Genomic DNA, 13,597 nt, shown 5'->3' with positions numbered 1-13,597 from the left:
CAGTACCAGCCATTCCAAAATCACACCGAATGCTAAAGAGCTTCAACATAATGAAGAATCTACAACAACTAACAGGGAAAACAGCCACTTAGCATCAAAACGGCAGTATCAAATTCACACATAACAATATTAACCCTAAATGTAAATGGACTAAATGCACCAATCAAAAGACACAGACTGGCAAATTGGATAAAAATCCAAAACCCATCAGTGTGCTGTATCCAGGAAACCCATCTCACATGCAAGGATACACAAAGGCTCAAAATAAAGGGATGGAGGAAGATTTACCAAGCTAATGGAAAGCAAAAAAAAGCAGGAGTTGCAATTCTCATCTCTGATAAAATAGACTTTAAAGCAACAAAGATCAAAAGAGACAAAGAAGGCCATTACATAATGGTAAAAGGATCGATACAACAAGAAGAGCTAACGATCCTAAACATATATGGACCCAACACAGGAGCACCCAGATACATAAGGCAAGTTCTTAATGACTTACAAAAGGACTTAGACTCCCACACAATAATAGTGGGAGACTTTAACACTCCACTGTCAATACTAGACAGATCAACCAGACAGAAAATCAACAAGGATATCCAGGGTTTGAACTCAGACCTGGAGCAAGCAAACCTGGTGGACATTTACAGAACTCTCCACCCCAAATCCACAGAATACACATTCTTCTCAGCACCACATCACACCTACTCTAAAATTGACCACATAATTGGAAGTAAAGCACTGCTCAACAAATGCAAAACAACTGAAATCATAACAAACAGCCTCTCAGACCATAGTGCAATCAAGTTAGAACTCAGAATTCAGAAACCGACCCAGAACTGCACAGCTTCATGGAAACTGAACAACTGGCTCTTGAATGTTGACTGGGTAAACAACGAAATGAAGGCAGAAATAAAGAAGTTCTTCGAAACCAATGAGAACGAAGACACAACATGTCAGAACCTCCGGGACACATTTAAAGCAGTCTCTAGAGGAAAGTATATAGCAATAAGTGCCCATATGAGGAGAATGGAGAGATCCAAAATTGACACCCTATCGTCAAAATTGAAAGAGCTAGAGGAGCAAGATCAAAAAAACTCAAAACACAGCAGAAGACAAGAAATTACTAAGATCAGAGCTGAGCTGAAGGAGATTGAGACACGAAAAACCCTTCAAAAAAATCAATAAATCCAAGAGCTGGTTTTTTGAAAAGATCAACAAAATAGACAGACCAGTAGCCAGATTGATTAAAAAAAAAAGAGAGAACAACCAAATAGATGCAATAAAAAATGATAAAGGGGAAATCACCACAGATTCCACAGAAATTCAAACCATCATCAGAGAATATTACAAACAACTCTATGCACATAAACTAGTAAACCTGGAAGAAATGGATAAATTCCTGGACTCCTGTGTCCTCCCAAGCCTAAACCAGGAGGAAGCTGAAACTATGAATAGACCAATAACAAGGTCTGAAGTCGAGGCAGCAATTAAGAGCCTACCTCACAAAAAAAGCCCAGGTCCAGACGGGTTCACAGCCGAATTCTACCAGACACACAAGGAGGAGCTGGTACCATTCCTTCTAAAACTATTTCAAACAATCCAAAAAGAGGGAATCCTTCCCAAATCATTTTATGAGACCAACATCATCCTGATACCAAAACCCGGCAGAGACCCAATGAGAAAAGAAAACTTCAGGCCAATATCCATGATGAACATAGATGCAAAAATCTTCAATAAAATATTGGCAAGCCGATTGCAACAGCAAATCAAAAAACTTATTCATCATGATCAAGTAGGATTCATCCCGGGGATGCAAGGCTGGTTCAACATACACAAGTCTATCAACGTAATTCACCACATAAACAGAACCAAAAACAAAAACCACATGATTATCTCAATTGACGCAGAGAAGGCATTTGACAAAATTCAACAGCCCTTTATGCTAAAAACCCTCAATAAACTCGGTATCGATGGAACGTATCTCAAAGTAATAAAAGCTATTTATGACAAACCAACAGCCAATATCATACTGAATGGGCAAAAACTGGAAGCATTCCCTTTAAAATCTGGCACTAGACAAGGATGCCCTCTCTCACCACTCCTATTCAATATAGTACTGGAAGTTCTAGCCAGAGCAATCAGGCAAGAAAAAGAAATAAAGGGTATTCAAATAGGAAAGGTGGAAGCCAAATTGTCTCTATTTGCAGACGACATGATAGTATACCTAGAAAACCCCATTGCCTCAGCCCAAAAACTCCTGAAACTGATAAACAACTTCAGCGAAGTCTCAGGATATAAAATCAATGTGCAAAAATCACAAGCATTCGTCTACACCAATAACAGACTTAAAGAAAGCCAAATCAAGAGCGAACTGCCATTCGCAATTGCTACAAAAAGAATAAAATACCTTGGAATACAACTCACAAGGAACGTAAGGGACCTCTTCAAGGAGAACTACAAATCACTGCTCAACGAAATCAGAGAGGACACAACAGATGGAGAAACATTCCATGTTCATGGTTAGGAAGAATCAATATCGTGAAAATGGCTATACTGCCCAAAGTAATTTACAGAATCAACGCTATCCCCATCAAGCTACCATTGACTTTCTTCACAGAACTGGAAAAAACCACCATGAACTTCATATGGAACCAAAAGAGAGCCCGCATAGCCAAGTCAATTCTAAGCAAAAAGAACACAGCAGGGGGCATCACACTACCGGATTTCAAACTATACTACAAGGCTACAGTAATCAAAACAGCATGGTACTGGTACCAAAACAGAGATATAGACCAATGGAACAAAACAGAGGCACCGGAGGCAACACAACATACATACAACTATACAATCTTTGATAAACCTGACAAAAACAAGCAATGGGGAAAGGATTCCATGTTTAACAAATGGTGTTGGGAAAACTGGCTAGCCATGTGCAGAAAGCAGAAACTGGACCCCTTCCTGACACCTTACACTAAAATTAACTCCAGATGGATTAAAGACTTAAACATAAGACCTGGCACCATAAAAACCCTAGAAGGAAATCTAGGCAAAACTATCCAGGACATAGGAGTAGGCAAGGACTTCATGAACAAAACACCAAAAGCATTGGCAACAAAAGCCAAAAGAGACAAATGGGACCTAATCAAACTCCACAGCTTCTGCACGGCAAAAGAAACAGTCACTAGAGTGGATCGGCAACCAACAGAATGGGAAAAAATTTTCGCAGTCTACCCATCTGACAAAGGGCTGATATCCAGAATTTACAAAGAACTCAAGCAGATTTACAGGAAAAAAACAAACAAGCCCATTCAAAAGTGGGCAAAGGATATGAACAGATACTTTATGAAAGAAGACATATATGAGGCCAACAATCATATGAAAAAATCCTCATCGTCACTGGTCATCAGAGAGATGCAAATCAAAACCACATTGAGATACCATCTCACGCCAGTTAGAATGGTGATCATTAAAAAATCTGGAGACAACAGATGCTAGAGAGGATGTGGAGAAAAAGGAACACTTTTACACTGTTGGTGGGAGTGTAAATTAGTTCAACCATTGTGGAAGACAGTGTGGCGATTCCTCAAGGCCTTAGAAATAGAAATTCCATTTGACCCAGCAATCCCATTACTGGGTATATATCCAAAAGACTATAAATCGTTCTACTATAAGGACACATGTACACGAATGTTCATTGCAGCACTGTTTACAATAGCAAAGACCTGGAATCAACCCAAATGCCCATTGATGATAGACTGGATTGGAAAAATGTGGCACATATACACCATGGAATATTATGCAGCAATCAGAAATGATGAGTTCGTGTCGTTTGTAGGGACATGGATGAATCTGGAGAACATCATCCTCAGCAAACTGACACAAGAACAGAAAATGAAACACCGCATATTCTCACTCATAGGTGGGTGATGAAAAATGAGAACACATGGACACAGAAAGGGGAGTACTAAACACTGGGGTCTATTGGGGGGAAAAGGGGAGGGCCAGTGGGAGGGGGAGGTGGGGAGGGATAGCCTGGGGAGAAATGCCAAATGTGGGTGAAGGGGAGAAGAAAAGCAAAGCACACTGCCATGTGTGTACCTACGCAACTGTCTCGCATGCTCTGCTCATGTACCCCAAAACCTATAATCAAATAAAAAATTAAAAAAAAAAAAGAATGATTCATTGGAAAAGGCTGGATCCCTGCTGCACAGAGTAAAGCTCCAACCTGCCCCTGACAACCTGCATCAGGAATGTTTTCCATTTCATTAGAACAATTACGGCATTTGTGGTTACTCATGGCTTTGTAATTGTACATGGATCTTAATAATATTACCAATTTGTTCCTGAGTTTCTTTTTCCATCCTTTAATTTTTATATGAATCATAGTAGGAAATAATGATTGTTTATATGGATTATCATTCACATGCAAAACAAATTGGAACTGCTAAGGCCAGGATAGTGATGAATAAATTATACATATCTGATAACCTTCAAAATAATCTTAAGAGTAAGAATGCAATCTTATGTGCAGTTAGCTTAACCTATCTTTCTTGATAGTGGGATGAACAGTCTCTAAATAAGTAATTTGTAAAAGTAACTGAAGAGCCAAGCTCAGGGATGTTCACCTGTAATTCCAACGACTTGGGAGGCTGAGGTGGAAGGATCACTTGAGCCCAGGAATTCAAGCCTATTGTGCACAATTGTTGAGCCATGAATAGCCACTGTACTACAGCCTGGGTAATGTAGCAAGACCTTGTCTCTAAAACTTTGTTAAGTAAAAAGGAAATGTAACTCAAAGCAAATCCAGTTAATTTATGTTACTGCCTATCTTAAATCCTCACTACCTCCAGGATAAAATCCCAACACCTCAGCATATCATGACTTCCTTTGCTTATCTCCCTTTCGTCTGTCTCTGCTTCTCCACCCTCCCACAATGAAGCAATTCTGAATTACTTACAGTATGTACATATAACCTAAAAGGCTTATTTAAAATACAGATGTCTAGGGTCTGGTGTTAAGAGTCTTGTTCAGTAGAGGTGGGGTGGAAAACTAATGTGCACATTTTAATAAATATCTCAGGTGACCCTGATGCAGGTGAATTGCAGTTTTGAGAAATGCTGTTCATAACAAATGATAAAAATAATACTAGGAAATGTTTTACGCGACAATTTAACAAGAAAACGGCTAAAAAATTTCATTTATTTTGATTAATTTTAAATACATAGACTAGTTACTCATTTTATTCATACACAAAGTTATAACAGTAGGTACTTCATTTCTAAAATATCTTCTGAATTTATGTCTAAAATAATGACTAAAGCAATTTTACACTTTGAATAAGAGAAGTACTTATTATTGTAACTTCTACGGCTGTGCTTTTAAAACTTACAAATCTGTATATTCAAAAATAAAATATTGGCTGGATGTGGTGGCTTGTGCCTATAATCCCAGCACTTTTGGAGGCTGAGGCAGGAGAATCACTTGAGGCCAGGAGTTTGACACTAGCCTGGGCAACATAGCAAGGTCCCCTCTCTAAAACAAACAAAGATCAATTTCTAGATTTATTAGGCTGATTTGAACAAAATAATAGTAGTAACATAAATAGATAATGTTACCATTTGAATCATCAAAACTAAACAATCTCAGGTTGTATTTAATAGGGAAAAAACAGTCTCTAGCTGCCAGACCTCACAGGGAGAGTCAAAGAAAAATTCATTTTTCAAAATTAATTTTAATCAGAAGAATAGTTCCACATTGACCCTTGGTTTAGTTCCCAGAGCTAGACTCGTTTTAGTGAAATTTGGAACCATAGATCTAAACTTTCACAACTTACTTTATTTCAATCCACAGTGAGATTTTTGCAAATCACTCCCCTTCTCTTTTTATACTCCTCTATATTAAATAGTATTATTAATTGCCAATAACCGTAAGGCTGAAAAAAATATATATACCATAATCATGTCTCTAACAAAATTTGAGGTCTTAGGAATAAATCACTGTATATAAATACAAAATGTAACTACTCTGAAAGTTTTCCCTATTGCAGTGTTGGTAGAGTACCTATTTCAAACACAAATATTTAAAAGGTCATTCTCATCATTAACATTAATAAATATTTACTGAGGAGCCTATCAGGTATTTGGCAATGCACTAGTGAGCAATCTTACATCAAGTCTGAAATAGATTCACGTTGCAGAGAAATATATAACCTAAATTACAGTCTCAGAAATTGGAGACTGGCCAGGTTCTCCTCTAGGAAAAAAAGAATTCAAACACATCAAGAACCGACTGAGCACTTGAGAAATGGACACAAATATCAACAGCAGAGCTGAACTACTTCCTTGGCTACCAGTCCTACAAGCATGACTCTTAGATTTCTTCTATAAAGAGATATAACCATAATCCCCAAGGAATGAAAGAACACTCCCTCTGAAGTCTGGGACTTCCTTCTCTGAAGTTTCTGAACCACATCAGCTCTTTACACAGCCCTCTAAGCCTGCTGCCCCAAAGAAATCTGTTTTAATAAAACCTCAAGCCTCCCCACTGAGTATCTTCTATTTTGAATTCTAGAGTTGGCTTCTTAGATGAAGAACTCTTTTAACCAATTTTTTAAAATTTAGTCAAGACAGTTTATCGAGCGCGCGGCCTTGGGCAGTTGAGCACCAGGAGCTCACCAACTGAGCCAACCGGCCGCCCGACCAAGACAGCTTATAACACGTTGCAGAGTAATTACACCAAGAACTCTATGTCAAAGGCTCAAAACTTCATTTTACTTTTTATACATCCTGGGACCTGCAAAAGTGACTTCATTTCTCTGGAACTCTTTTCTCTCGTCTAGAAAATGTAAAGATGAATACTAACCTGTTTTGATCAAAGGCTTGTTACATGGGGAGAAAACACATTTGTAAAGGTCTTTGGAAAATACAAAGAGCTATAGAAATGTTAGATAATAAACATTTTGTCCTAGCAAGACTGGACTAGCTACTTCTCCTCATTTTCACCTCCTGTTGAACTCACCTTCCTCTTCAGGCTACAAAAGAAGGAACCTTATATTTCCTCCCTAAGGAAGTTTATAAAATACATTTTTAAAATGCCTTTTACATTCATGTTTCAAGTTCTGCTGGTTCTGGCTTTTTCCCCCAATATTATATATTCAAGATAATGAGGAATTCAGAAGAACCACCTGCTGATGAAAACATTCACAAGCTGGCCTGATGCCCAACAAGGATGAGTCCAATCCATAAGCAACTGGATAAATCTGCCTCCTTCTACACAAGCAGTTGGGTCCCTCATCTTGTATCACAGACTTAAGGCTCTCAGCTCTTTAACAAATTCTCACAGAATGAGAATATCTCTTCCAAGAAATTTGAGTTTGGAATTGGTTGAATTCCTTACCAGCTTTGGAGCTTTTCCTTCTCTGGAAATAATTTGTGTTCTGAAAATAATTCATTTATTTCTATTACAAAGCACTTTTGTATGGTTTAGTATATTTACATATACTAAACCGATACCGATGGAGAAGAGTACTACTTTAATGAATTTATACATATGTATGAAGTTATCTGTCTACTCAAGTAGATAGATACCCCCAGGATGAGATGATGAAAGACAGATGTTCTTTCCTACTTCCAAATTTTACAGTCATTCTGTTTTGTTTATGACGGCATTGAGGAGAATTGGTCAGGCAAAGAGACTTTTAACATCTTATTTCACCCGTCCTGAAACAAAGTAAATGCATAAAATATAAAAACAAAATACAATTCTGAGTTCTAAAGAAAGGTATGGCCTTAATCCCTTTTGTGGGATTGTGTTAGATGAATGCTTGACAACATTTGTCATTGTTTCTGTACTCACAGTGCTGCTTGCATTACCTTAGGAAGAGTAGGAAATAAGATTGGAAAGGCAGACAGGGGCCAGATCATGGAGGGTCTTAAATTCCAGGCAATGCAGAATCATTCAAGAAATACTGTTGGTTTTTTGTTTTGGTTGGGTTTTTTGATTGGCGTTTTAAATCAGTCTTCATCAGACTAATCAGACAAAGGTATGTATAATAGATTCAGGAAAAGATGGTGTATCAGTTTAGGTATAGTCAGAATACAGAAGCCGTCACTGTAATTTCAGTAGGAAACACTTAGTATAAAAATGATTTAAGTATAATAGGGGAGTAACTATAAAGATGTAAGAAAGCTCAAAAAGAACACCATGTTTGATGGAGAATACAAAAAGAAGAAGAAACTTGGAAGGAGGACTGCCTCCCCTAGGCTGGAGTAAAGCCCTTATTGGAGAAGGTAGGTTTGCAGCCCACTGGATAGTGAAGACGTTTGCTGGGTTGCCCAGGTCAGTGTTTGTCTTTAGTCACCAGACTGCAGGAGATAACCTCCTAGGGAGCAGGTAAGCCGAGGATGGTGGGTGGACACGCAGAATCACTGCTGCTGGTGTGCAAGGTGTGGAACACATGGTATCCAGGGTGGGACAGTTATGGAAACAGCCTTCTGAAGAGTAAGCCAAGGCAAGTAGGCAGACACACAGAAGAAATAAGAATGCCACTGCTAGTACAAAGCCTGGAACACACCAGTGTCCACATAGGAAGAGTCACAGCAAGGCAGTCACTGAGTGCAGGCCAGGCCTGTGAGGTCACCAAGGGACTGCACACTCTGGGGCACATCTGGAGTTGACTGCCAGTAAATGACTGCCACACACATGCCACTAATTGACCCTGCCACAACACTAAGGAAAAGTAAAATGTAGCATACAGAAGCCAGGAAGAGAAGACTGTGTCTTCCCGCAATATCCCTCCATCAACCTCTGCTGACAAAGCTCAATATCATTCTCACTGTGACAGAGAAATGTCTAAAGAGTCCAATCCATTATTCCAGAGCAGGTATTAACAGGTAAATGTGGAGCTAAGAGACTACTGGTAACTGGCACAGATAGCATCAAGTTCCTCCTTCTCTCTCACCTGAACTACAGTAATGAAAACATAAATTGCCATTGATTGGAACTATGATTTAGTAAAGGTCCTACAGCCATTTCCTAGGCTATTCTGAGTTCATGTAACCATGATCTTCAATTGGCCCCTTAAAAATATTCTACTATTACATGTTTAATGATAGTTCTAATGTAAGATTCTAACTCTTCAAAATTTTTCTACATCTTCCTCTTTTCAGGGGAAAGCAATTAGGAAAAGGTAATAGTAAAAAGGAAAGCGAAAGATGGCACCTGGAGAAGTGAAGACATTTGTTCCATCATACTGTCATGGACCACTAAAGCTGACTTTGGTAGTAAGATCACTTTGAAAACAACTGGGACTTCAGTCAGTTAAAAACAACTTTCCTCCCCATCAGTGACTGATCCCCTTACCCGCTTGACAAACATTGCTTGCCTAAAGTAGGGGGATCAAAAACCTTTTCAATTATCTCTTTAAACTTAGTCACACCCATTCAGGGAAGGAAAGAGACCAAAGGGAAAGGGGGAATTAAGATGAACAATACTTATTAAGCAAGCATAGCAAAAAGCATGTTCTTGATCATAGGTGTGTAAATAAGAGAATATCTGGTGCAAGCTTCTCCACACAGAATGTATATGAATAGATTTTTAGAAGCTTTTTAACGTTTGGCGCTTTAAAAGTTTCTAATGGAGGAGGAAAGTCCAAAGGAAGAAGAACAAAACAATAGAAAACTGAGATCTACCATCTACATAGGAAATGCACTGCCTTTTCCATAAGCCATCAAACCACTTTCTTTTCCTTTTAGTGATTCATCTTTTACTGTAAAAGCATCTCCAAAATTCTACAATACATGTTAATCAAAAACCTTAAAAATTATGTTCTTCTGTAAAGCAATTCCATTTGATATTACTGACCACTCATTCTAGTGAATTTCGTAATACATAATACAATGCTCTCCTAATTCTCCCCCTACCTCACCCTTAAACATTGGCATTTTTTAGTTCTGTTGCAGGCCTCTTCTCTCTTTGCACTACTCATCCATCTCCTCAGTCACCAATTGCATGGTTTTATTTTCTACCTACATGCCAGTGACATAAATCTGTTTCTACAGCCTAGACTTGCCTTCTAAGCAACAGACCTATATATCCAACTAACTGCAAACATATTACAAATGTCTCTCAGGCACCTCAGAACCAACATGTACAAAACTAAAGTCATCACCTTAACCACAAACTTTCTCTTGCTCCTTTATTCTTTATCTCAGTGAATAGCACTGTGATATTCTCGGTTACCCAGGTTAGAAACTTAGAAGCCATACTTGTTTTCCTCTTTCCCTTCAAGTCCTGCAGAAATTCTACTTCCTAAATATTATTTAAATCCACCCACCTCCCTCGATCCCCAGAAACTCCCCTAAATTATGGCACTGTCATCCAATGCCTTCTCAGGAATATCTTTCCACACAACCCACTCTCCACCAGAGAGTCATACTTAGAAATGTGTCATAATGACATATTTGGCCAGTCATTCTTAGAAATCAGAAATCACATTACTCCATAATGAGAAGGGCTTAAAACCCTTCCAGTTACTATTAGGAAACAGTTCAATCTTAACATAAAGTCCTTTATTTTGCCCAGCCTACATCACTGTGTTCATTTTTCCTCCTCTTCCTTCACCAGCACCTTCTCTCTTGCCTCCAAGCCTTTGTATATGCTGCTAACTTTCTAGAACCCTCTTCCTTTCCACCTATCCCTATGCACTTGGTCTATTGCTACTCATGTCAAGACTAAGATTTTCATTCCATGATAAAAGTTCCTCAACCCCTTGGTTTGAGATGACCCCATATATTGTGGTCCCAGGGTACCCTATACTTCTCCCAATCCAACATGTATTATCTTTCATTTTTATTTTTTTAAATCAGCTTTAAGGTATAATTTATGTAAAAAAAATTCACCAATTTAAGGGTATAATTTAATAGAATTTGATAGATGTGTCAGTTGTGTAACAACACCACGATCAAAATACAGAACATTTCTATCAGACCAAAAAGTTCTGTTGCACTTTTTTCCAGTCAATCCTCTCTCTATACTTCTGGCTTCAGATTAACCACTGATATGCTCTCTATAACTATAGTTTTGATAGGGACTGGAGGCAGAGAAATTCTAGGAAGAAAAAGGTGGGGTCCCTGGCAAAGCCCCACCCTCAGGCCTAGAACCATGGCCCCAAGTGAGAACATCCCCATTTTTCCACTCAAATGTTGCCTTTTCCAAAACCCCCCTAGCACACCCTATCTTCCATTCTGTACCCATAAAAAGCCCAGGCTCCACAGGCAGAGGAATGCAGAGAAGAGAAGCAGCAGCCGGATGTCAGAGAAACAGCTTGACTTCAGAGGGACAGCTTGACAGTGGGACATCAGAGAAGAGCCTGGCTCAGGATTGCCAGACTCCAGAGGAAGACCATGTTCCCACTCCATCCCCTTTCCAGCTCCCCTTCCCACAGAACGCCACTTTGATTGACAATAAAATCCTCTGCATTCACCACCCTCCAATTCATTTGTGCATCCTGATTCTTCCTAAAAGAGCATTGTAACACACGCCCTCTGGGGATCCAAGGGTCACGAGTACCCTTCTAGATGCTGCTGTGGGGCCACACAGAGTTCTGCTCCTGCCTGTGCTTACTACATTATTTCCTGTGCCAGACATGTAAGGCAATCTGGCACATACGGTACTCAACAATATTTAATCAATTGATTGTAATTAGTAAAAATATGGAGATACAATTAAGTTTTCTGTACTTGACAAACCAGTCATATTACCCGCCACACTCACAGCCTGATGGGCTACCATATTTTGGGTCATAGGGTTCTATTCTTTCTACTTCCTTCGTGGCTACATATTATTGGGCTAGAGAGAAGCAAGAGCACCTAATCCCCAGGCTGACCATCTAACTACACCCAGTCCTAATGTGGGAAAATTCTACTAAAACGGAGGCAAGTTAGACCAATCAGAGTCCTCTAATTAAAGATTCTAGTTGCAAAATACTACAAGGAATAGGCAGATGACAGAGATATGAAGCTGAAACAAAGGCCATGAAGCAGAACAGAAGCTATGAAAATGTTTGTTTTCTCATTTTTTTAGAGACAAGGTGTCACTCTGTTGCCCAGGTAGGAGTATAGTAGCACAATCATAGCTCACTGCAGCCTGGAACTCCTGGGCTAACGTGATCCTAAGCTTTTAAGCTTCGCAGGTAGCTAAAACTACACGTGTGCACCACTACACTCAGCTTTTTTTTTTTTTTTTTTTTTTTTGCCCTGCTAGAGATGGGGTCTTGCTATGTTACCCAGGCTGGTCTCAAACTCCTGGCCTCAAGTGATCCTCTGACCTCAGCCTCCCAAAGGGCTAGGATTGCAGGTGTGACCCACTGCACCCAACCAAGACAAAATTCAGAAGATAAATCTGGGAGGTAGCTAAAAGAAACCAAGTATACTATGGCGGTCATCAACTTGATCACATATCTGAATAACTTGAAAAGCTTCTTAAAAATCATTCATCAGGTCTCATAAAATTTAATTCAACAAATATTTATTGAGTCCCTAATTTGTGCCAGACACTGTGATAGTCACTAGGATAACAGCTATCATGGAGCTCACAGTTTAGAGAAACAAAAGTAAACAAACTAATTATCAATTGTGATAACATATTTTTTAAAAAAGAACTGAAAAGAGAAAAAGGAAAAACAGTAAAATGACTCTAGATGAGATATTTAGGGATGGCATTACTGAAGTGATAACATGTAGCCAGTTCTCCTGTCAATGGGAAAAGAGAATGGTAAGGCCACAGAGGCTTTCAAGATTGGAGTGCCAAAACCTGGTGGCTTTACCTACTTCTTATTGGCCAAAACAAGTTACGAGACAAGCCCAGATTCAAGGAGTAGGGAAACAGACTCCACCACAAATGAAAAAAGCTGCAAAGTCTGAAACGGCTTTGACTACAAAGAGGCTGTTAATTGTGCCATCAGCACACTCAATCCATCTCAGCTACCACCTCTGTATGCAGACTCCTGACTTGCTCTGCTTCCTCACTGGAAGCTGCCACTCTAGAGTTAGTCCCCAGCTGTATTCTTCCTCTCAAGATCTGTCCCGACTTCCATATCACCTCTTATATTGCATCTACTCACTTACTCCATTTCCTACTCCCTTGAATGAACCACTGGGACCTCCCACTACTGTTCAGATGAGTTCCAAGAGGCTTATAACTACTAAGCACTGTCTCCACCATGACAACAGATCTGGACTGTTTTTTTGAGGATGAAATACCAACCTACAGCCAGCAGATATTCAAACATGTGAACAGTCCAGCCAAGGTCAGCAGGGCAATCTTCCAGACCCACAGCTAACCACAGATGCATAAATGAGCCCAGTTAAGACCAGAATATCCCACTGATCTACAGATTCCAGAATAACTACACCATAGGCCATAGACTTCCACTGATCCTGATCCAATTATAAACAGCAACCATAGCAGAAATGCAGTCTTGTAGACCATGATGGTGAGAGGTGGGAGAAAACAGAACTACAACTTAGTGCTAACATGAGAAGTCAGGAGTGTTAATAATAAGAGTAGAACTAGCAAGGAGATTTAAGGGAGTAATTAAGAC

The 13,597-nt window shown here is 39.3% G+C and overlaps 1 protein-coding gene across 34 annotated transcripts in view; it reads right to left on the bottom strand.

Annotated features, from left to right (window-relative positions):
• Window positions 1-13,597, bottom strand: part of MTERF1 (mitochondrial transcription termination factor 1) — a 560,591-nt gene that overhangs the window by 465,801 nt on the left and 81,193 nt on the right. Inside the window, exon 3 of one of the 34 annotated variants that reach the window (XR_013523998.1) lies at window positions 4,100-4,137. The exons of the other annotated variants lie outside the window; for them this stretch is intronic. The gene's annotated coding sequence lies outside the window, so the exon portion shown is untranslated. The remainder of the gene's footprint in view (window positions 1-4,099; window positions 4,138-13,597) is intronic. 34 annotated transcript variants of the gene reach the window in all.

This window comes from Callithrix jacchus, chromosome 11 (assembly GCF_049354715.1).
Source record: "Callithrix jacchus isolate 240 chromosome 11, calJac240_pri, whole genome shotgun sequence".
Classification (NCBI taxonomy): Eukaryota; Metazoa; Chordata; class Mammalia; order Primates; family Cebidae; genus Callithrix; species Callithrix jacchus.
The sequence above is the reverse complement of the archived record's forward strand: the minus strand, read 5'-3'. Positions and strand labels throughout refer to the sequence as shown.